Below are 25,900 nucleotides of genomic sequence, written 5' to 3'. Positions count from 1 at the left end.
AAGCTCATCTGATAACGGAGTCAGCTACTAAGGGTCTAGTGGGCAGGTAGTGCATACAGCATGGATACACAGACAAAGGGGATGGCTGACATCCTGGGCAAGACAGCTTAGGATGGCATTAGACTTTGACACACTCACTACTCAGACAGACATGAATTGTTTACTTCTAGAATTTTCCATTTAAAATGTTCAGAACATGAATATCTGAAACTGTAGAAGAGAAACTGCTGAGAAGGGAAGACTGTTATATACCTAAAAAGAAAGGTAATAGATACTTAAAACTTATCACTTACAATCATCTATGCTCTTGAAATTACTTTATTGAAGTATAGCTCTTCCCAATTATACATCTGGGGAGACCACAAACTTGGCTGCAGTGGGAGTGCCTAACACCTTAGAAACTGGGTAACACTGTGAATTGGGGCTTAATTTCTTATTTTGTTGATTTTCTGGCATTACAGTGATGGAGGAAATGTCAAGGCAGATTGAACTTGAAAGTGAGTCGTGTCCATACTCATTATATTGCAAACAACATTTTAAAAAGGAAGGAAAATACTCTTTCAATACTTGAAAACTGTTATAAGATATAGCACAGAAGATGCTTATATCAAGTCTGAGTGAAGTTTTAACACCATGTTGAGACTAGAAGTGGGTCTGTTTAATGAATATCATACGCACAAAGGTGAAATATAGTTTGGAGGATCACCTATCAAAGGTACTGATAATAAATTTATTGGGCGAGGGTTAGTGGATTGGATGAAATTCTACTTGTCAAATCCTGCTACACTGCAAGCATAAGTTAGTTATGGCTACAAGAGCTGAACAGAAATCAACAGAGGCACTCTGTGAGAACACAGAATTTACAATAAAGACTACTGGGTATTTTTTTATTATTATTATTTGTGATTTGTGTGCTACACAGCTGTTATATAGGTAAAATTATGATAAACGTATATGTGTATTCCTATGCATATGGAAAAGGAAGCCACTGTTCTCCCTACCACAGGGTTAAAGGGCTAGGACTTTAAAAATTTTCAACTTGATCACAAACTAGATTAATATACATGCCGTCCATACGAATTCACAGAATTTACCCCTTCCCCAATTTCTGAAGCACCTTCTATTTTCACTCACTTAGCATTTAGCAAATTATTCAACTGTGTTGACTTTCAATTTACAACATTTTTTACTGATGCCCCATCTTGATTTAGGCAAACATCAGTCACAGAAGCTTTCCCTGTACATTTTAAAGGTGCCTACATGAACAAGGTGCTCAGAAATGTATTCATTCAGTTAGTGAATCAGTCACCTTGCATCCTGAGTCTCACCTCTGTACCAGCACTGTGCCAAGATGCATGAATATCTCTCACTGATAACAGGGATGCTAATGTGGTGATGGCCAGGATTTGTTGGGCACCAAGTATGTGCAGATGCTATACCAGGGACACTGTATATAATTCTCAGACTTACCAGTATATGTGAATATGTGGCTGCCTATGGAAAAGTGCCTTGAGATGGTGCCTCAGTCATCATGGTTGTCAGGCCCTAGCCCTGGCCTGCCTTAGGAGTACTGAACCCATGAATGGATGACAGAATGAAGGACTAAATGGCCCGGTGTGAGCGTCAGTTATCTATTCTATCTGCCTCTTCTCTTCATCCTTCTTATGAGGAACACTCTAAGGAAAAGGAACCCAGGGTGGCCTGAACATGGCATCTAAAAGCAAGATTGCTTTCCTAAGACTTGTCATAACCTGGCAAAGTCTAATGCTCATAGAAAAAGACTCCACTTTTGCTCGACTTCCTGCTCTCCTTTCTGCCATCACTCTGGAGACTCCCCGGTTACTTCTTGGAAAGCACTGGACTGCTTGCTCCTTAAGGGGGGGTCCCACAGCCTGTCAGGGAGCCCTGTGCCAATGGTTAAGATTTCTTCCAGGAGGAGGGAGGCTTGGGGAAGAAGTGGAAACTGCTGCCTTCTCCGCCTTCCTCACTATGCAAGCTTCCTGGGAACACACCTAGCTCAGGCACAGGGGCACCCTGAGAAACCACCAACAGGTTTCTTCGTCTTCCAGTCTGAGAACCTGTGGGCAATTTATTTCTAACCATGGTCAGGCACCAGTCTCAAGAGTCTCAAAGCTAGTAGTTGAAGTTTTTATCCTAAAAAGCTTACAACCAGTATTTCTCAACAGATACTTCATTCTGACTTTATTCTGCCCTGTTGCTAACCCATGTGACGAAAGCTTGTAAACAATTTTTATGCCTTTAATCCCCCAAACTTGCTTTTCCAAACTGGATCTGAGCACCTGGGAGGAGGATTGTGAGTTTGATGACAACCTCAACTACATAGTGAAACCCTGTCTCAAAAACAAAAACCTAGATCTGCCAGGGTAGAAAACAAACCCATTTCTTGTCCTCACCAACAGACTGAACATAACAAAACCAACCTTTGCCCTCATTGGTACAAGGCCATGCTGACTGCTGGAAACTGTTCATGTGAGCTCAAATCACCACGTATTCATGTCAACCAGCTTTATTTTTCTGTCTTAGGGATTTCAGCAGGGTTGTGAAGATTGATCAGACTATAACAGACACAAAGGGAAGGCCACGTGGAGGACAGCAGATCTCACTTCAGATTTAACGGCAATAAATTGTTGGCCAATTTCATTATTTCATGCTATAGAAGTATGTTTCAGCTTGGTTAGCTAATTCAGCAAGGAGTTATAAATAATGTTCCATAATGACAAATTTTTAACTAGTAATTACATTTCCTTTTTCATTAGTATTTCTACTATATTAATTAAAACTAAAAAGCCTGTCTTATTCATCTGATTTTTTCTTTGTTATTTTTTATCCTGCTTTTATTTCCTTTTTTCATGCTGTGGTTGAGCTTATTGTTTCTTTTCTAAATTCTAAATTCTTAAAATGCAAATTGAAGGTCTTTTATTTCAAACTAAAGAAATCAAACATATTCACTCCTACATGTATTTCCCTCTTTCTCCGTGTCCCCATGCCACCCCAAAATATCCATTGCTCTCCAATTACAAGCTGTGACATCTCACCTGGACTGTCGATGGAGCTTCTTCATTTGTCTGCCCGTTCCTACACTTGCCCAGCTCCAGCAGCTACACAGGGGCTGACGGATCTTGTGGTAAAATCAGGCAGGAGTCACAGCGTGGGCTCTAGAAGACTCAAGCCAACCTAGGTGTATCCCAGCCTGCTCATGAGCATGTAATGTGTGTGATCCTAAGCTAGTCGCTTATCATCTGTGGGCCTTGGCTTCTTCAACTGGAAGATGGGTACGTTAGTCATCTGGGTGCTCTCAGTAGTAAATGATAATGCATGTTTATTGTTTGGGGTGCTTACTAAGCACATAACCTGGCTTAGAAAAATTGCTGTGGTTTGGGTATGAAATGCCCCCTGAAATCTCACGTGTGGAAGGCTTGATCCCCACTGCAATGTTCAGAAGTAGGGCTTCTGAGAAGTGACTGTATCATGAGGATTTTGACCTAATGAATGGTATTAACTCTGATAGATTTATAATTTGGTGGCCTTATTGGGAGGTGATGGAAACTAATAAGTGGAGCCTAGCTGAAGGAAGTAGATCACTGAGGTATGCCTTGAAAGGTATATCTTGTCCCCAGTCCCCTTCCTTGTTCTTTGTTTCCTGGCTGTAATGAGGTGAACAGCCTCCTTTAATATATTACTCCTGCTGCCATGATATATGTGTCACCTCAGGCCCAACTCAATGGAGTCAGTCAACCATGGACAGAAACCTTGAACACCCCACTCCAAAAAACACATCCTTCCTCCTTTAAGTTGTTTTTCTCAGGTATTTTGTCACTGCAACAGAAAGGTGACTAATAAAGAAAGTCTTCGAAAATATATCCAATTGCTTCAAACCCAAATGCCCGGCCCTGGACCATTAGGGAGGGCCCTTAGGATCAGGACCAGCCTCATCCCGTAACACCCCCTATTACTCACCATGTCCAGTCACACACTAGTTTTTGATTGTTTCTCAAAGCTACTAAGCAATTCCACACCTCAGGGCCTTTGCAGGTACTGTTTCCTGTGACTGGTTTCTTCACTTGCCTAAACTTCACTTCTGAATCTGACAGAAGTACTGCTCAACCACTAGGCTAACTTTAATGACCCATGTCATTGTCTTTCCTTTACAGCACTTTGCACAATTTGCAATTATATAGCCATTTACTGGTTTACTTATTTAAAATCAGTCTCCTCCTTAGACTGTGAACACATGGAAGCCAGAGAACATGTTTACTTTGCTCAACCCTGCATCCCCCACACCAAGTACGTGGGAGGTATTCAACAATTAGCAGTTGAATGGGGGATGGATGGTTGAATTAACCAGCTTGGAAGATGAGTGTGGCCCCTTTTCTTTTTTCATTTTTCTCCGAATAAGTCACACTAGTTTACTAAAGCTAATAAAACCTTCCCTTGCCCACAGAGTCTTCTGGTTTTGCCTGGTAATGATGTGAGAATTCTTAATTCATCAAAACACCTCCTCAATAAATATGTCTTAATGTCTGTCACATACTTAACACCATATAGTGGGCTGTGCTTGCTGAACAAAATAAACAGAAAACCTGAAACCTCCCCTTACTCTATCCCCACAGGGATATCAGACCTATGAGACATACATAACCCAAGAAGTGATTAGATAACATGACAAGGCGTTGATAATTATTTGCCAAAGTGAATGACACACTTAAGGAAAACATGAAGGCACAAGCAGAGAGATGTCACTCAGGGAGAGTCACAAACACAGGAACTTTAGTAGGGGCCTTGAGATGAGTGACAGATGAAGACGAAAAGAATATTCTCTGTGAGGTGTTGGGAAGAGGTAACATAGCCAAGGGATTCAGAGCGGGAATTCTGGCAATGAGAAGACTGACCTGGAAGGATCAATGTTGGGGAATAGAGTTGGGGGAAACTGAAGAGTAGGGGGCTACCTTGAAGGATCCAAGGAAGAGAGGAGTGACAATTCTCATTGTGTTCCAATGGCCAATATTATGTTCCCCTTCTCATCTGGCACTTTGTCTACTGTTTTATAGGTGGCTTTACAGTCAACAATACTTGAACTAAACAGTTCAATAAAAACTTAAAAACATGAGTAGACTCATGTCAAAGGAACTGTTACACAAAGTTCTGTTCCCTCTAAATACTTCTAGAGAAAGCCCTAAAGGGTTCTCAGAACATCTCCAAAATTTCAAATACCAGTTACATAAACAGTGTCAAGATATAGACAAGATTGCATGTTATGAAAATTAGAGATAAGGGCAAAATAGTTTCTGCTGGGTATTGAGGGGGTTGGGGGGAAGAGGGAGGGGGTGGAGTTGGTGGTAAGGGAGGTGGTGGGGGCAGGAGGGAGAAATGACCCAAGCCTTGTATGCACGTATGAATAATAAAACAATTAAAAAAAAAAAAGATTGCATGTTATGTAACTCAGGAAGTAAGATCTTGATCTAAATCATTTAATGAGGATGAGAGAGAGACAGAGAGAAAGAGAGAGAGAATACTCACAAATTATAGCTTATCTTACTCAAAAATACAGTTTATTACTCATAAATAATATCCTACATAAAGCTGGGAGTGGTGGTGCATACCTGTAATGCCTCAGGAGGCTGAGGCAAGAGTATCACAAATTGTAAGCCAGCCTGGGCTACCCAGCAAAACCCTGTCTCAAAAAAACCCCCAAAACAAGAAACATCCTACATAAAGTAAAAGGAAATATTCGAAACAAACCAGTATAAACTATCCTACAAAGACAGAGAATAAGTACCACATGGGAAAATTACCAGGATAGTTTGAAACTTAGGAAAAAAATTTAAATACAAGAATTATTTTAGTGAATGCTGAAGAGGCCATGAATAACATTCAACATTAATTCTTTTTTTTTTTTTCAAGCTAGGCAAATACTCTAACACTAAGCTCCAGCCTTAGCCCTTTTTAAAATTTTGAGTTAGGGTCTTGCCTGGGCTAAACTTGAACTCACAATCTTCCTGCCTCAGTCTCCTGAATAGCTGGGATTACAGATGTGTACCACCACATCTAGTTTTCAACAGTAATTATTATTATTATTATTATCGTTACTATTACTTGGTGGTACTGGAGTTTGAACTCAGGGCTTCACACTCTTGCTAGGCTGGTGCTCTACTGCTTGAGCCATGCCTCCAAGCCCATTTTATCTGGTTATTTTGGAGACAGCATATCACTTTTTGCTCAGGCCAACCTGGAACCCAATACTATTTTATGCTTCCCACCATTGCAGGGATGACAGGCACAAGGCACCATGCCTAGTTTTTTTCCATTGAGATGGGATTGAGGCCTCACAAATATTTTTTTTGCCCAGATTGGCCAGGAACCATGATCCTCCTAATGACAGACAAATGCCACTGCACCCAGATATTGACTGAGATGGGGTCTTACTAACTTTTTGCCCAGGTTAGACTCAAACTGTGACCCTCCCAATCCTAGCCTCACAAGTATCTAGGATTATAGGCATGAGTCACCAGCACCTGGTTTCACGTTCTTTATATGCACTCTTTAAAATCAGAAGAGAATTCCAGAAGATTTAAAAAGAGTACAGTGTTAAATTTGAGCTTTAATACTTTTGTAACGTGACTTAGTCTGTTTTTCTGTTGCTATAAAAAATACCACAGACTTGGTCATTTATTAAGAAATTTCTCAAAGTTCCAAAGGTTGGGAACTCCATTATCAAGGCACTAACATCTGTGAGGGTCTTCTGCATCACCAACATGGCAGAACGTGTCATATAGCAAGAGCAGCAGAGTGAAGTCTCTCTCCTTCTTGTAAAGCCACTAACGGCATCATAAGAACCCCACCCTCCTGACCTCAGCTAATCCCACCTCTCTCCCCAAGGCCCCACCTCTAAATTCCCTCAACATATGAATTTGCAGAGTAAGTTTCTGATAAGAAAAAACAAATCTGAGATGGACTGAATTTAATATGAGGGCCAGAGGATGGAGGGGGAGGAGGGATGAGGGAAGTTAGTTAGCTAACAGCTTTGGCCAAAATAACAAAACAATCTTTCAATTCCAAAATGCATGCTGAAATGCTAACTTAAATCCCATCATAGTTGACCACCAGGTACAGCCTCTCCCTCTTATCTGCATATAAACTTCTGCACTATTAACCACAGGCAATCCAGAAGCAGCAATGGCTTCTCTTACAGACTGCCTCTCTTGTCCCCAAACTTTCCCCATTATGACTGCCTGACACCACCCCTCTTATCCAGAGGCAATGTAAGGTTCAATGAGAATAACAGCCCATACTTTCCTTACCAAATTTTTGTTATAGAAGCACTTGTAGTTATAGGCCTAGCAAATATTTTTCCCAACTGTGATTTAGTCCTGCTGCTAGTAGTTACAGAAACCTGTCTGAGGACCTGGTCCTTTTTTTGGCTAGTATCTGTAGCAACTCAATAAACTCTTTTATTTCAGAGTCCCTCCATCTCGAGATCTTTGGTTTAACATTTCCAACACGTGAACTCTGGGGGACACACTGAAGCTGTAGCAAAAATTTCATAGGGAGGGAGGGGGCAGGGCGAAGGGGGAAGAAATGACCCAAACATTGTATGCACATATGAATAAAAGAAAAGCAAAAAAAAAAAAAGAAAAGAAAAGCATCAATGTTAGAAGCAGGAGGGTCTAGCGCAATGTTTCCATGTGAGAACTGAGTTAACTTTTGAAAGGAATGCTGCCTACCACTCAAGTCTTTTCATGTGTGAGGAACATCAACTTTGTGCAAAACAGCTCCTTTCACGTGAATGGAAGAAGCACTCTATCTCTTGTAAGAAAACCATAAATATAAGAAGCAGGAGGGTCTAGCACACACACACAAATTTCATAGGGAATTCTAGAAGAGGGATAGCCATTAGGACTTTCTGCAATGATGGAAATACTTAGTTTGCGCTGTCCAGCACAACTGGAATAGAAGTACTAGTTGGCAGTGACTAGACTATGTGGCTATGGAGCACTTAAGTGTGGCTAATGTAACTGAGGAGCTGAATTTCTATTTCATTTGCATCTTCATTTATTTACATTTAAAAACTCAGAAGCAGCGATTAGCTACCGTAGCTGACAGCATTGTCTTAAAGGTTCCACTTTGCAAACACAGGTAGAAGAAGCATAAAGAGTCTGTCTCAGCAATCCAATTGCAGGTAACAGAAAATACTGCAGGATGACAAGAAAAAGCAATAGAGAACAAATGGAGGAAAAGCAGAAAAAGAAATAGCACTTTGTTGCAGATGATACAATTGGGTAAATAGAAAATAAATGAAAAACCAACCAAATGCATACCCATGACATAAAGTTAGAAAAAGCTATCATAAATGGTGCCATTGCCAATCATGAAAAAGAATTTCAAGAATTTATATATCTAGATAAATAATACATCTAGGGAAATAAAGTTATAATGGAAAAAAAATAAAAGAATACCTAAATAAAGTTATAGCCATTGCCCTTGATTTGGAAAATTCATGATGATGTCAGTAACATTAGTCTATAAAACAAAAAATAGGTTAACATAATAACAATTACATTCTTGCTAGAATACTCTAGAATGTGATAAATCACTCACAAAATTAATGAGGAAAAATAAATACACCATAGTACCAAAGAAGATTGGAGGGTATAATAATCAAATTTTAAGACATATTATAAAGTGATCGTCATCAAAACTGAATTTTGCTGGCTCAAAGCCAGGACAGAGACTCTAATAAAATAGTGATTCCAAGATAGATTTAAGCGCTTCTAAGTCCTTAGGACATAGCAAGCAAAACACAAGTAAAAATCACAATAATGGATGAAGGAATTACCATTTAATAAATGTTATGGAACAACCTGCTATCACCATGAAGGAAAGTATATTATATCCATAACTCACCAAATAGGATAACACTTTCCAAATTGGTCAATGAACTAATTAAACACAGAAAACAATAAAAAAGAAAGAATAGTGTATCCCAGCTGTAGCAGAGATAAATTCATTACGATTAAAAAAGTAAATAGCATTATAACACTGAGGTAGGTAGATTCAGATATTTTAAAGGACATTTAAAATCTCCTTAATAAGAAGTAACAAGACAAATACAAAGGGAAAGAGGGAACATTTTAAATTATGATAAATATAACAATATTTATAATCCAAAATAGTAATAAAATCTTAACACTATGACATAAACACATGTTGTCATCAGGAACATGACCTCATTTGACAAATGGCTAAAATGTGAAGGGGGAAAAACAAGAAAGAGAGAAGGACACTTAGCAAGTGGCAACCCTGTGACAGCACTTCATATATGCATGAGGTTCACTGGGAAAGGTACCTGATAAGCCTATACCTGGGAAGGTGTTCAGTCTCACTAATAATTGAGGAAGTATGAATCAAAGTACAGACTTAAGATTTTTTATTTTACGATGGTGTCAAGCAATACACATGTACTCTGAATTTTGATCTTCTTCCACACTAGTGATATGCAATACAATGGATCCTCTGCTGACCCTGGGCAGTAGTGGGGAACAGCCCAACGCCCTGCAGCACACTGTGTTGCTAGTATGTGCGGTAAGTTGGGTGTATCAGGACATAACCCCATCAGCAGTCAAAGGATCATCTGTAACTGTTCACTTATTTAAAAACAATGAGGTACCACGAGAAAACAGTACTGAGAAGATCTGCTGGAGAACAAGTCCACTCAACTGTCGCCTAGCCTTATTGTGTATTACCCCAGTGATTTCTGCCAACTGCCTGACAAAATGGGGCAAGATCTATAAAACCAGCCTTAATTCTTCTTTGGAGGCTACATCCCCAGGAAATACTCAAAAGTGAGACAAACAAAAAGAAAAGTGATCAGTGTGAATAAAGCTTCTAGCAGGATATCAACACAAACTAAAATTGAATAGGAAATCATGACAAGAAAACAAAGTCTACACCTAGTTAGTACAGACATGATTTTTCTTTCCTTAATTTTTTCTTTGCTTTTTGAGACAGGGTCTTGCTATGTAGCCCAAGCTGGTCTCCAACTCATGATCCTCCTCATTCAGTCTTCCAAGTGCTGGGATTACAGGCATACACTACCATAATAGATTCTCAAATATTTTATTAGCTCATATTACTCATACTTCCATATATGCATATAATGTACTATTCCCTGTACTCTCTTATACCCACTCTCTTTTTTTTTTCACAATTGTAACAGGTTCAATTATGCTATTTTCATGCATATATATAATATAATTCAATCATATGCACCCTGATCAACTTTAGATTTCCCCCTCCACCTCTCATTGGTTCCCCTCAACAGGCCCCTATTACATTCCTGTCACTTATGCATATATATACACATATGCTTGTATGTATGCATATGAAAACCAATATATATCATATTAATGTATATTGTGCATTAGGTCTATATTCTGCAACTGAGAGGAAACAAGATACTTGTTTTTGAGTCTGACTTATTTCATTTAATATGATGGTCCTTAGTTCCATACATTTTCCTGCAAACATTTTGTTATTCTTTATGGGTGAATAATATTCCACTGTGTATATACTTTATCCATTCGTCAGTTGATGGGCACCTACCCAGATTTCATAGCTTTGCTATTGTGAATAGTGCTGCAATAAACATGGTTGTACAGGTATCTCTAGTACATGCTGACTTACATTCCTTCAGATATATTCCATCCAGGGAGTGGTACACTAGGATCATTTGATCATTTGGTCGTTCTAGTTGTAGTTGGGTTTTTTTTTTTTGAGGAAACTCCATCCTGATTTCCATATGGGCTGCATTAACTTATTTTTTATCTTATTTCAGCTTCATGAATTTGCATTCCCACCAATGGTGTATAAGGGTTCCTTTTTCTGTACATCCTTGCCAGATTCATTGTTGTTTATTTTGTTGATGATAGCCATTGTGACTGGGGTGAGGTGGAATCTTAAAAGTAGTTTTGATTTGCATTTCCCTAATGGCCAAGGATATTGAACGTTTTTTCATGCTTTTATTGTATATCTTTTAAGAACTGTTCAGTTAATTAGCTAACTGATTAATTGGATTATTTTGTTGTTTACGTATTCTAGATATTAGTCCCATTTTTTTGGGCAGAACTGGGGTTTGAACTCAGGGCCTCATGCTTGCTAGGCAGGAGCTCCTACCACTTGAGCCACTCTGCCAGCCCTTAAATACAAAGCTTTTTTTTTTTTTTTTTAAATGGGAATGGGGTTTGAACTCATGGCTTCATGCTCACTCTACTACTTGAGTCACACCTGCTGGATATTAGTCCCTTGTCAGATGAATAGCTGGACAATATTTTCTCCCATTCTGTAGGCTATTTCATAACTCGTAATTATTTCCTTTGATGTATAGAAACCTTTTAATACAGTGCAATACCATTTGTTAATTCTTGCTCTTATTTCCAGAGCTTCCAATAGATCTTGAACTACTCAAGAATGTTCCAGCCCTTGCCCAGTCTGACATTTCCAGAGCTTAGTTTAACTCTAGAAAAACATAATCAGGAAAAGATCTGATCAGACCCAGTAATTTTTGAATATGTTCTTTTGGTTTTATTTCCTTTAAGGAATGGAGTGTATAAATAATATTTGCCCAATTTTAGTTCAAGACTTTAAATCATTGTTTTCTGATGAAACATATAAGTGACTAAAAGCGCTACAACTAGAGCATTGGTAATGGCAGTCTGGTTTGACAGCCCTTGCAATGATCACCAATCTATCTCTTGAGCACAGCCTGGGCAGTCATGAGCCCACAAGGTAAGCAGTGAATATGTGCCCTGCTGGGTATCATAAGACCAGGTGCAGTCTACTTCAGCCAAACTGTGCTCTGTAATTATTACAAAGGCAGATTTTTAAAAAGGCAAATTCAAGAGAAAGGAAAAAGCCAAACTTGTTGGGATTCTTATGGAATTTAGACTCACAGAGGAAGAAATTTTAAAATTGGGGTTGGGGCAGATGTCAGTAATCAATGTTGGATATCCATACCACTCTGGGCCTCGGTCAGGTTCTGTAGCCATTCTTGCCAGCCCACCTCTTTACCCATTCCATGTCATATAATCCATACTGGCAAGCCCTGAGCCAAGATATGACAAGCAGTAACTTCGTGGCAGTGCCACCTCTCAAAGCTGGTAGACTGTAACATGCAAAGATGTCCAAACAGATTGATAAGAATGACGGTTGATTCCTCTTGGATGACCATGAAAGGACACAGGCAGCTAACTCCTTCCATCCTGACTGGGAGGCAGTGGATGATGAAGCCTACCTTTTGGACCTGAAAGTTGGTTGTGCCTCTTGCTGGCTGTGTGGCCAGGGGCCAATAGCTTTGCTGGTTTTTTCATCTATAAATCTGGAATGACAGTTCTTGCCCCACAAGAAGATGAAGTGACTCAAGACCTGTCCTGTAACATGCTTAGCATATCATAAGCACTGAAGAAATGTTAATTATGTCATCATCCTCTTCATCCCAAGAGCAAGTCTTAGGATCTGAATATGAACACACAGAATAAGTCCTACTTCCAGAAGCTTTGGAGGTGCACTCTATCATTAAGGTAGAAACATGCCTTGACCTTTATGTATTGTTATGTTCTGTATGTCTGCTCCAGTGTCTCAGACTCATTAACTTCATCATCCCTCAGCTCTAGATCTGTTCTCTACAATTAATAACCCAAATACTTCATCTGCATCTCCAAGTAAATGAAAGGCTTACACCTAAGCTTCCTCACTCCTGCTTGGTGCATTGGGAAGACATCTCATTCATGAAATTCCCATGCAAATTAAATACACAGGACCAGGTGTACACAGGAGATGGAGATAGCAGGGCTGTGACTCAAGGCCAGCCAGGGCAAAAGTTAGCAAAGCTGTATCTCAAAAAACAAGGTAAGTGTGGCACACTCCTGTAATTCTAGCTATTGAGGAGTTAGAGGTAGGCAGATCATGGTCTAAGGCAGGCCCTGGGGAAAAACATAAGACCCTGTGGGGAAAGGGGGGAACTAAAAGCAAAAGGACTGAGGATGTGACTCAAGTGGTAGGGCATTTGCCTAGCAAGTGTGAGTTCAACCTCCAGTACCGCCAAAAAATTAAATACACAATAATGTAATTTGGTGTTTTTCAAAATATCACACATCCATATTCTCTGATGCAACAATTATCTCCAAAAGGAGAAAGACTGATGTGCACAACACATGCTTACTAGGAATTTTTAACAGGCCTCATTAGATGGAGACTCTCTGAGAACTTACCTTTGCACTCCTAGGATTAAGTCATCATTCCTGCCTAGATCCACAAATGCCTGATTTCCTTAATTTTCTTCATTAGTGGAAACTCAAAGACTTCAAGAAATGCATTTTGCAAACTAGTTACATATATATCGTGGGTATCTGAATAGTGCTGGCAATTGTATAAACAGTAATACAATTCATTTAACATTTGCAAAAAAAAAAAAAATATGAATCTTAGAGATGTTTCTGCCGGCATTTACCCAGATCATATTACCAATAGCAATAACATCAGGAGAATTCAGTTTGACATCAGGAACGCACTCATAAGAGACCTGGGACAGGTGTGGCCTTGGGTAAGTACTGCTCCTCTCTCAGCCTCAGATTCCATGTCCATAAAATGAAGGCTGGGTAAGACCACCTTTCCTGAGACCTTTTCCAGCTCTGAAAGCAGGGTGTCAATAACTCTGCAGAAGTCAAGATATTTCCTCTAGAAGACTCGTTCTCTTCCCCTCTCCCTCGGCTCACTCAGAATAAGCCCAAGAGTCCATGCTGTCATTTGTTCCTAAGGTTGGACCTCTCTTCAACCCAGTAGCCCCACTGAAGGGTAAGGCACTCTGTCCTTGCTAAGCTAAATCCTCGCTTCTCCCTTCCTACAGTAACCATGTATACAGATGATCGTGAAAAAGAAAGACTCTTGGAGCCAGTTTTCCTGGTCTGATGAGAAAAATTGGTGAGCTCTGTAGTTACCACTTGAATTTATAGTAACATCATGGCTCTCACACTCCAAGAAAGGCATAATCTATGTTCAGTGAGTTAGGTTGGTAGGATTTTAAGAATTAAGAAAACCCTTAGCTCTTTTTCTTTACTTTTTTCAGTCACCAATACTGACCAATTACTTATAATTAGAAACATAGAGGCCTTACAAAATTCTATTACAAATGATTATGTTGCTTGGCAGTCTATATTCCCATCCTGCTGAGACTGGAAACCTTGAGTGTCCTTGTTTCTACCACACAATCCCACAGGCTCACACCTGGCTGTCTGGATCAGATGGCCAAGCAGTAGACTTGCCTGTGGTCTATCACAACACTCAGCACTTAAAGATGAGCTGGGCCTATCAGATCATCTGTCTTAGAAGTCCAACCTGGAAACTATCAAGACAATAAGGTGGTGGGCAGTGGTTACCGCTGATGTGTCTGGAGTCCCATGGATACTGGGAGAGGCCATGATGTACAATAAGAGAGCAGAAATGACAGGTCGGCAGAAGTAGAAGAAGAGAGGAAGGTGAGGAAGCCACTCAGTAACAAGAGAAAAGAATTGCTTCATGGTGACACATCTGTCTGGATGTGCAGAAGCTCCCACCCTCCTGAGGCCTCTGAGCATTCTTGTTGCTCTTCCTCCTTAAAGTCCAGTCTCAAGAGGTAGCTACTCAGCCATATCTGACTATCCTATCCTACTTTTACAGATTTCTTATCAATGTTCATCCTTACTTACAAATCAGCTCCCATTCCCTGAGATAATTGGAATGAGATTCCTTGCCTCTCTGAAACTAGCAGCACCTAGGCACAACCTTTGTTTCTAGATGAGGATGTGAGGCACCAAGGGAAGCAGAGAGCTTCACAGCAGAGCCAAGCTGTGGGCACTGGACTCCAAAAACAGTGCTCTTTCCAGCTGCCAAGCATCTAACAGGTTAGACAGCCCTGGGGTGATGCTTCTGCTGTCCTCAGCTTCTCCCCTGGGGAACTCAGACTTCCAGAAACTGGCCAGGATTCTTCCCACCAAGCCGCAGTTCTCCTGGTTTTTAAAGTAAGCAACATATTTGCTCACTGGCTCCTTGGCACTCCCTTCCCTCTGGTTCCCTTGCCTGCTCTGGCTGTGCCTCATTCATTGTTCCTGGATCCCTTACTGGGAGGGATGAAAGGGACTAAGAATTCTGCTCTGCAGTAATTTCCTTGGGTCTCTGAAAAACCCTCCCTCTCTCCTAATTACCAGTCTCAGCTTCCTCCTGTCAGGCTTTTTTCAGAAGCCATGCAAAGTCCATTTATCCCAGTCAGCAGAGCCTCCTTTCCCTCAGCTGGAGGGGAGAATCAGTCAACCTCTCCATTCAAATTTCCACTAAATAGTTCCTTCCCTAAAGTGATGACCTTCCCCACCCCCATCATCAAGGGCCCATCTTTCCCCACCTTCTCATTTGTTAGGATTTGGACTTTCTGGTTTGCAGCCCTTACGGACCTTCTTTGTGGCCTCACATAGTGTCTGGTAATGCAGTCTTCGTGGCCTCACATAGTGTCTGGTAATGCAGTCTTCTCAGGCCTTCTCTCTCAACTTTGGGCTGGGATCCAACCCTAAATTGCCTTCCCTCAGGTATACTTTCTTATCTTTTTTATTAAGCCTTTCTGAACCACTGATCAGTGGCTTCTGGCTTTGAGTCTTCCTTTCCAAACAAAATGGGTAAAATTTGCTTCTTCCATCATCTTACCTCAACTATAAATCTCCGCAGAACAACTCCTCATTCAGATATATTACCAAAAGCTAGGCAACAAAAGTAGAACTAGATAAACTGAACCCATCAAAATTAAAAACTTCTATGCATCAAAGGACACAATCGGCAGAGTGAAAATACAACCCATGGAATGGGAGAAAATATTTGCAAATCATAGATAAAGTGTTAATATCAGAATATATAAAGAACTCCTACAACTCCACAATAAAAAAAGAGACCCAATTTTTAAAAGAGCAAAGGAGTCAAATATACAAAGAAGATACACCAATGGACAACAGGCCCATAAAAAGATATGGTCACATATCCTTAGGGAGATACAAATGAAAACCACAATGAGATTCCACCTTACAGCTTTCATTTTCCTACACACAAAGTGCTTATAAGCCTGCCTGGCTCAATGTATTGGTCAAAAGATGTCAGTAATCACAGCAAAAATGGTTATTATTGCTACAGTGTGCAAGCCACTATTCAAAGCACCGCCTCATATTAGGGTATTTAATCCCCAACCTCAACTCTCAATAAAGCTGAAATTTTATAGATGAGGAAATAGAAGTATAGAGAGGTTCAGTGTTCAGTCTGTGACACCAGGCAGTAGGTGGTGGAATAATAGGAAAAAATAATTCTCGGTGAAAATGTAGAGAAATTGGAGCCCTTGCACTGTCATGGGAATGTAAAGTGGTACTATGAAAAATGGTATGGCAGTTCCTTAAAAAAAAAGAAATTAAAATAGAATTACCCATATGATCCAACAATTCAACCTCTGGGTACACACATGAAATGAAAGCAGTGACTCAAACAGGTATTTGTATGGCCTGTTCATAGCAGCATTATCAGCAATAGCCGAAAGGTGGAAGAAACCCAAGTGTTCACCTACGGATGAGTAGATAAACAAAATGTGGTAAATACATACAATGAAATATTATTCAACCTTTAAAATGAAGATTCTGACACATATGGATATATCTTGAGGACACAATGCTAAGTGAAATAAGCCAGGCCAAAAAAGACAAAGTCTGCATGGTTCTACGTCTGTGAGGTACCTAGAGGACGCTCAGACACCCAGAGACTGAAAGTAAAGGATTGGGGGTGTGGTTCAAGTGGTAGAGTGACGCATAGCAAGTGTAAGGCCCTGAGTGCAAGCCCCAGTACTGCCAAAAAAAAAAGACAATATTGGGTGCCAGATGCAGGGGAGGAGGGGAGAGTAGTGGGGAACTATTGTTTAATGGACTATGGGTATGAAGTTTCAGTTTTGCAAGATGAAAAGAGTGAGGATGTTTGGTTTTACAACAATGTGAATGCACGTAAAACTACTGAACTATATAATGAAACATGATTTAAGATGGCAAATTTTAAATTACTTGTACTCTACAATAATTAAAACAAAACTCCTTGGTAACAGCCTGTTTACTTCACAAATTCAACCACTTAATAAGTTGGGCAAGTTATTCAGTCTCTTCATGTTTCTTCATCTGTAAATGGATTTAGTTAGTCCTACCTCATAAGCCATTGTGGAAATTAAGTAAATTCCTACAAACAAAGTGTTTATGAGCATGCCTGGCTCCACGTATTGGTCAAGAGATGTCAGTAATCACAGCAAAAATGGTTATTATTGCTACAGTGTGCAAACCACCATTCAAAGCACCGCCTCACGTTAGGGCATTTAGTCACCAACCCCTACCTCCACTCTCACTAAAGCTGAAATTTTATAGATGAGGAAACAGAAGCACAGAGAGGTTCAGTGTTCAGCCTGCATCACAAAGCCAGTAGGTGGCACGATAAAGGTTAAATGCGACTTCAGTGATGTGCTGCTGCCTGATGGAGAAGCAAGCAATCTGTCACACTGGCCCCAGATCCAGTCAAAACTGGATCTTATGTCCCAACCATGAACTGGGAGTGGGAAGGCTGGGGTAGGAATGGCTGAAAAGCTTGGCTCTGCTCCAGGCCAACAACCCACCAGCTAAAGAATTCCAACTGTCTTCGTTCTCCTCCCACACCCATCCTGTCCCAGGGATGGGACCAGTTGGATGCAACAAAGAACATAAGCCAGAACCAGAAGCTGCCTCCAGAGGTCACCACAGCCCTCAAACAGATGGAAGAGCAAAGAGAATAGAGAAACCTGTGGGCAGGGCCTACCTGAGCATCCTTGCCCAGCCTAAACAGAGGGGACAAAACCCATGTCACCTAGTCAGAGACCAGGAGCAACATCTGTCCTGAAGAATGAATTCTCATGTAGGCACCTGACTTCCAGTTATGGCTGGAGATTGCATCCTCACTGGGTCCATGGCCAACACTATTTCCTTGGAAGATGTCTGAAAATGGGGCAGGATTTCTTTGAATTCTCCACGGGGTCCACAGGGTACAGTGATTCACAGTTTGGGTTGTTTCCTTTCAAATAAATAATTTCTCCTCCCCACCCCACTCTAAGCTTTTTAATATATCCAAGCTGGCCTTAGTGGTTCTGTTGATGGATCTAGTCCAGATGAAAGCCAGCCTCGCACTACCTGGCTGGAGCTGCTCCCTCGAAGGGCATCTGCCAGTTCTAGAACACTCAGGTCAGGCTAAGCAAGAAGGAAGGCCTGGTACCAGGGGGCCCTGGGTTAAAAAGATGCAGAAACAGAAACTTGACATGTGGGAATGGTTTTTTTTTGTTTGTTTTTTCCCCTTCTAACATTGGGAGGGACTCTTCCCTATGGAAAAAAAGCTTAAATCAATCCTCTCTCAAAGTGAAAAATTCTCCCCTCCAACTGATTTAAAAAAAAAAAATTAGACAAGTAATACACACTCATGTTAGAAAATGAATTAGAAAATTGTAGACAGAAAAATGAAAATCATTCCAAATCCTAGATCATTCCAATGACTTTTGATGCATTAGGTCTACATTTCCAGTCTTTGTTCAATGCAAATATAAACACATTTTTATACAGATCCACATACAAATATGTAGTCTTTGAAAAAAGTTTTAGGTAATATACTGTAAAAATGGTTCCACCTCAATAATAGTGAGCTGCAAAAATGTATTTTTAAGGATGATATCTTTTATTAAGGTATATCATAAGTGATTTAACCAGCCTGTCTTAATAGACATAATGTATTTCAAGTTTTTCATGAGTGTGAATAAACGAGGGTTTACCCTCTTGTTCAGAATTATTTCTTAATAATACATTCCTAAATGTGGAATAGCTTGGTCAATATGCAAAAATCTCCCTACTCAATCTAGTTTCATTGATATGCAAGTTTCCTTAAAGTGACAGACCTAGGTATTGTGCTTTTAAACTAAACCAGTCCTTGGCTTTCTTGAACACAGTTCTCCACTACAAATAGCTCCAAAACAAAATTCAAAGCCCTTGTCTGTGAGCTGACAAATGACTCAGAGGCGTTTAAAGATACACAATTTTGTTCTGACTTTAGTAATCTGCTAAACAGAGACCCACATGGCAGACGTTCCAGGATGGATAGTTGCCACACAAAATTCATGCAAGATTAGATTTAGCGACCTACCTTCTGATTGTCCCTCATCTTTTAAACTGTCATCTCTGCCCTTTTTCCCTCCCTCCTTCCTTCCTTCCATCTTTTCTCTCTCCTCCTGTCCTTTTCTTCTTATTTTATGAGTCAGGATCTCAATATTTTGCTCAGGCTGGTCTTGAACCCCTGGGGCTCAAGTGATCCTCCCACCTGAGCCACCCGAGTAGCTGGGACTACAGACACGCCCAGTCTCTCCTTTCTTTTCTATTCCTTCCTTTCTCCTTCTCCCTGGAGCAGAACTCTGCATTAGGGCAGATAGGGCCAGAGTTGGCAAAAGTTCCAGCTGTGCAGAGAGCCATATAAGCTGTCTGTGAAATCTTTGGGTTTTGGTACTCATTATTTAAGTTCTGTGGAAATGGGTTCCTTTGAAGTCTCCTGACTCATCCTCCTCTTTAACTTCTTATTTCCTGTAAACGATCTGTTCATTTCTGGCAGGGCTTGTGTCACACAGCATTTCCATCAGAGGGGCTGTTCTCGGCCTGGACAGTCTAAACCCGGCCTCTCGCAGTGGAAGTACAGCAAGATGAAGACTTGTGGACTCAGCTCTCTTAGAAATTGCTCCACCAGCCCTAAAGCTGCCTCGGATTAATAATGTGAAACACATGCTCCATCTGCCTGCTAAAGGGTGACAAAGCCATTTATGTTCATAATGGCCATAATTATTCTACAGATGAAAATTTTTCTAAAGCTAGTCACACAGGCTGGTCAATCAACTTCACCAAGGGGGAAAATTCCCCTCAATCATTCCACTTACGACCGCTTTGCCAAAACAGCCAGTTCACCATGGTATTACGATGTTGAAAGGGGAAACAAATGGAGACTATAAACAGTTCTCCCAAGTTTTCAAACTTTCTGTGCCTAATAAGGCAGGCACAGATTAGCGCCAGCAGCTAAATGGAGAAGGCGCTGTGCCTTTCACAAAGATCCAGGGAGCTATGCAGGGCTCTGGTACGTTTCAGAAACCAAACAAGTCAATTACAAAGCTTCTTCTTTAAGAAAAAAAACTGAATTGGGCTGAAAAAGTAGTGTTATCAGCAATATGCTAAGTCTCTCTTTCTCTTTTTTTTCCTTCTGGCTGGTGGAAGCACAGAGATATCTCTTTGATATCAGAGCAAATAAAATTTGAATTACTGACTGCTCATGTTAATGCTGAATTTTACTACTCCCATATTTCAAAATGAAATTATTCTAACATCGATGCCTCAAATTAAGATCTGTGATAATATATATTGCGGTCCGGAGACCGACTGAGTTCAGATGATGTAAAGGCTGATCCCCCTGGAGAGTAAACACTGGCCGTTGTTTCTCATCAGCTAAAGCTCTCCCTGTCCCCTCTCAATAAATCTCAGCATCGCTGACATCAGGGAGTGCTGCCTGGTTATCAGAGCACATCTGGGGATGGGCGCAGGAAGGTCAAGGTCATGGCTGCGAAGCCAAAGTGGTTTGTATGGCTTACATACAGAGCTCTCAAAATACGCTTTTCTCCTATGCTTTACGAAAATGAAAGGCCTATGAGAAAGGTTAGCATATGGCCCACAAAACTTTATTCTATTCCCCTCTGCCATGCCGGAATCCTAGCTTCCAGTTTCTGATTCTCCCTTTGTCCCATGTGCCCACCAACATCTTTTGGGGGGTATTCACAGATTTCTAGTCCCCCTTTGCGGAAGTCCAGCCAACAGGTGACTTGTAAGATGTAAACTCTGTAAGTCCTGAAGTCCTCGCTGCTGCCCTCACTACCCTCAAAACATCACTTCATCAAGGAGTTAGGGAGGGGAGGTGGTCAGTGGTGGACAGCAAGGGGTTAAGCCAGTCTTCCTGTACCCAGCGGCTCTTGCCAGTCGATACCATGTTATCTATGCCCAGCCTTCCCTTCTGCAAAGAACAGGCTCTTTACTCTGTGGCATGACTTCCTCCTTTGGAAGGAAAATGTCTTCTCCTCCCAAAAGCCTTCATGTCACAAGGCTTCACCAGTTCCCACCAGACCCACTAATTAGATGTTAGCTAACAAAGATCCAGGATATCACCACCCCCCCACCCCCAATCCATAGATGGCTTCACATGGCAAATGATGTAAGTATCTAATTCCATTTTTAAAAACTGCTTTCTACAATTCCTTTTGCTTCTTAGGAAAACAGGATCAAATGTTTCTAAGGATTCATTGGAATATATTTTTCACTTTCCAAGCATAAACTAAGGAATTAAATAAAAAAGAAAGAAAGAAAAGAAAAGAAATTTTTGGGAGCCAAAATGTAAGAATGTCTTTTTCCCCATCAAATCAAAGCATGATACAGATAAACAGGGTGAAAAAAAAAATCTCCAAAAGCTTTCTGATCCATTTTCTCATTTAATCTTACAATTTCTTAATGTTCACATTTTGATTGTAGTGATGCCAAAAGACAAAAGAATTGGAAGCATTATTTAATACTAACTTAGAGCAAAAGAGAAAGACTTTTGAGCCTCTAGAAAAGAAAATTTTCACATTGAAACCACTCAAAGTGCTCAGAGTGAGCTCGAGACACAGCAAGCTAACTGCTGAATTTTTAACTAGGGAAGTGACTGCTATAAAATGTAAATAACTCCTAACTGGCATCACTAGCTTTTTGTTTTAATTTAAGAACTGGAGTGTAATTATCTCTTATTTACTAGAGTCACAAACACTGCTGAAGGGAAAATAAACCACTTCTTTTGGGATGAAGTTGCTGACAAAGGTTTGACAAAGAAAAATAATTAATAGCTCTGTGCTGCCATGGAGTCTCTGAGCTTGGCCAAATGGATGTGCCAGGCATGTAGCCCCTGGAGCCTCAGGCCCAGCTGAGGACAGGGCGCACTCCAAGTTCTGAGACCTACAGTGGCTTCAGGAAGGACTTGAGCTATTCCGTGGGACAAAAGTCCAAGAGGTTTTTGAACATCCTCCTTGAGTCACCGTTTTGTCAAGAACTTGCTTTGTACTCTGGTTATAAACTTTCTCCTGTTTAAGAAAGCTGTCTATGGGAGATTAATGTCTTTCAGCTGGGGCGAGTGGGCTCCAAGTTTGGTTCTGAGCTCTCCTGTTTAGAATTTTCATCTTGAGAAACAGTGGCAAGACAGCTTTCAGTGCAGAGAGTTGAACATGCTAGCAGCATCCTGGGCCTGCTTGGGGGGCATCACACACACACACACACACACACAGAGTCCCTGGGGCATCACTCATACACACACACACACACACACACACAGGGTCCCTGGGGCATCACTCATACACACACACACACACACACACAGAGTCCCTGGGGCATCACTCATATACATACACACACACACACACACACACACAGAGTCCCTGGGGCATCACTCATATACATACATACACACACACACACACACACACACACACAGAGTCCCTGGGGCATCACTCATATACATACATACACACACACACACACACACACACACACACACACACAGAGTCCCTGGGGCATCACTCATATACATACACACACACACACACACACACACACAGAGTCCCTGGGGCATCACTCATATACATACACACACACACACACACACACACAGAGTCCCTGGGGCATCACTCATATACATACACACACACACACACACACACACACACACACACACACAGAGTCCCTGGGGCATCACTCATATACATACACACACACACACACACACACACACAGAGTCCCTGGGGCATCACTCATATACATACACACACACACACACACACACACACAGAGTCCCTGGGGCATCACTCATACACACACACACACACACACACACACACACACACACACAGAGTCCCCGAAGGCTCAGACAGGGGAGAGGCAAAGGCAAGGTCAGGAGCAGCTGGGTCAAAACCTCAGAAGAGTCCACCTCTGCAGTGTGTAAAGGGTTCCATGTTTCCTTTGCTTTTACAGTAAGCTGTGAAAGTCTGGTAAATACAAACAGTATTAAATTCTACACCTATCCCTCTAATTCATTTGTCTATCATGAATGTTAGGAAGCTCATAGCCTAGAAAGGTAGGATATTATTGTTCTTTTTACCATCATTACTAATGATGGGTTGACTTGTCATGCTTGTACATTTCCACCTCCTGTGACAAACCCTTCCCCTCCCCTGGGCATCATGTACTTTATGACTGGCAACTTGCTACATCCTTTCAGGGTGTGTTCATGTGACAAGAAAAGAATACAAGTCTTGAAGTCAGACAGAATCTGATTTATGGCCTAGACAAATCATTTAATGTTCTCAAGTCTCAGTCTCCTCTCTATGAAACACAGATATCTTTGGAGTAGAATGGAAGGTACTATTAACTTAAGTACTTAACACTGGGTTAAGTCTCCTTGTGCTCAAAGGCAAACCAACACCTGAGCATGTCTATGCTTTAGCCCCAGTGGCTGGCAGGGAGTAGGCACCTGATACATGAGCACTACTGTTATCATTATGTTGAAAATATTAATAATATCAACAATAAAGACAAAGAAATAGATGTTACTGACTTGAGAAAGCATTTGCTAATTCAAGTTCCATTACTGCAAATTAACTCAGTTGTTTTCCCCTCCTCTTCACAGAACTCAATAAAAAATAAATAAAAATTTAGAAAAGCCCTGAGATCTTGAACCCCAACTTCTCAGTGGGAACTTGGGCTTTGGAAATATCCATTAAGAGCTTATGATCCAAGGAGAACTATTAACACTGAAGTGGAAAGGGAAATCAGGATGCCCAAATGAAGAGAGGGTCTGCTCGCACATGCAACGAGACCACTTGTTCCTACAAATATTATTTCTTGGCTCTCTGTATCTTTTGTCCTTTTCTCTGTAGGCAAAGACCTCTGGGGTAAAGGACATTTGGGGCCCACACATGTTTGCAGTACAGGCTGGTACATCCTGTACTTGCTACACAGGCTGGCACATGGGTGGCAAAACAGTCCTCTCTTTTGACACACTTTCTTTGAGGAGTGTGCCATACCAAGGCTTGCTGCTGCAGCCATCCCAGCCTTCCTCCCAGGCTGGCTGTGAACTGCCTCCTGGAGCCCCCTGGTGGCCCTTCCCATATTCACACCAAGTTCTCACACCCTGTGGGGCAGGGAGAAAATGGCCTTAAAAGGTCCACCCAGGCTAATCACAGCCATCCACCACCCACTGGAGCACCCCATGTTGTTGGACAAAAGTAGGGTGCTCTGTGTGGAATCTGGCCTGGAAATCTGACCTCACAGCCATTCATTACATGTCTCTTGAGCATCTACAAGCCAGGCCAGGGTGGCATGAGGAATAGATTATGACTCAGCCGCTGAGCTCAAGAAGCTTCTACCATAGAGCAGGAGGCAAACAGGAGACCTGAAAGGGACCACAGGAAGAGATGTGCCACAGGAGCTCTAGGAATAGCGCCCTCACCTCAGGGGAAGGAGAAAAAAAAACAATCGGACCTGGAAGTCTTTTCCTAAGAGACCAGAAATGAGCCAGGCAGACAGGAGGGAAGACACTCCAGGGAGGGGAATCTACATGCCCCAAAGCTTGACTTAAGGAGAACTGTCAGGAAGCTGGAGTGCTCAAAGGAGGAGGACAGAGAGAGGGAACTGGTGACATATGCAGAGGGTGGATGGAGACGGACCTAGAGGGCCACACCAAGGGGTGTGGACTTGATCTTCTCCCTTGGTGGTTTTTGAAAGGATACTTTAGGCTTCCCACAGACATCTGATTCTAATTTCATGGATGCTGAGGCTAAGAGGAAGCTGTCGTAGGCCATCCATAATCCATGAACCTCCAGTCTCTTTGCTCAACTGCAGCCTAACCTTCAGAACATCAAGACAAATTCTAGTAGAGGGGTATCTTACAAAATATCTTACCAGTCCTCCTGAATACGACGCCAATGTCATCAAAAACAAGGAAAGCCTGAAAACCTACCACGGCCCAGAGACCAGAGAAAATGACAATCTAAGGTAATGTGGAACCCTGGATGGGCCCCTGGAGCACAGAAAGGAACATATTAGGTAAAAATTATGCATATCTGAATACATATGGGCTTTAGTGAATGACTATATGTCAAGATTGTTCATTCATTGTAGCAAATGTACTATACCAGAGTATGATTTTAATAGTAGAGGAACTGGTGCCAGGTATATGGGAACTCAGTACTATTTCCACATTTTTTTTTCTGTGAATCTAAAACTGCTCCAAAATATAAAACCTATTACAAAGTTATTTGTTCCTCCAATAGCCAAAGGAAAGGAAGGACTGGGCTTTATGATGACTACATGTTATAAATTGGAATTTAGAAAACTGACTTAGCCTCTGGTAACATTAACCACCACTTGTTGAGTAGCACACTCTACTCAATACTTTCTGTGACCTGTCACATCTGATCTCCAGTACAGCCCACAGACTAGGAACTGTCCCTTTTACCTCACCATTTTACAGAGGAAAGCAAGGCACAAAGGGTCAGGGTCAGACAGCTTGTACAAGGTCATAAAAGTAGATGGCAGAGTCTCAGTTTGGGAACATCAGTCTATGATGCCAGAGTTCAGATGCTGAATGATGACTACACTTTGCTGCCTTGTGACTTTCAGTTTTATATCCTGAAGTTCCATGTGATATTTCATTGAAAAAACAGGCTACATAT

The 25,900-nt window shown here is 41.2% G+C and overlaps 1 protein-coding gene and 1 long non-coding RNA gene across 2 annotated transcripts in view; both read right to left on the bottom strand.

Moving 5' to 3' along the window:
- Parva (parvin alpha) overlaps window positions 1-25,900 on the bottom strand; it is a 149,454-nt gene that overhangs the window by 89,754 nt on the left and 33,800 nt on the right. The gene's annotated exons all lie outside the window — the stretch shown is intronic.
- LOC141410881 (uncharacterized) lies at window positions 10,178-22,449 on the bottom strand. Its single transcript, XR_012435684.1, has 2 exons — window positions 15,541-22,449; window positions 10,178-15,506 (listed from the first exon to the last, which is right to left on the bottom strand). It is a non-coding gene; the product is annotated as an uncharacterized lncRNA (long non-coding RNA).

This window comes from Castor canadensis, chromosome 1 (genome assembly GCF_047511655.1).
Source record: "Castor canadensis chromosome 1, mCasCan1.hap1v2, whole genome shotgun sequence".
NCBI classification, from domain to species: domain Eukaryota; kingdom Metazoa; phylum Chordata; class Mammalia; order Rodentia; family Castoridae; genus Castor; species Castor canadensis.
Note: the sequence above shows the minus strand (reverse complement) of the source record. Positions and strands in the feature narration are given on the sequence as shown.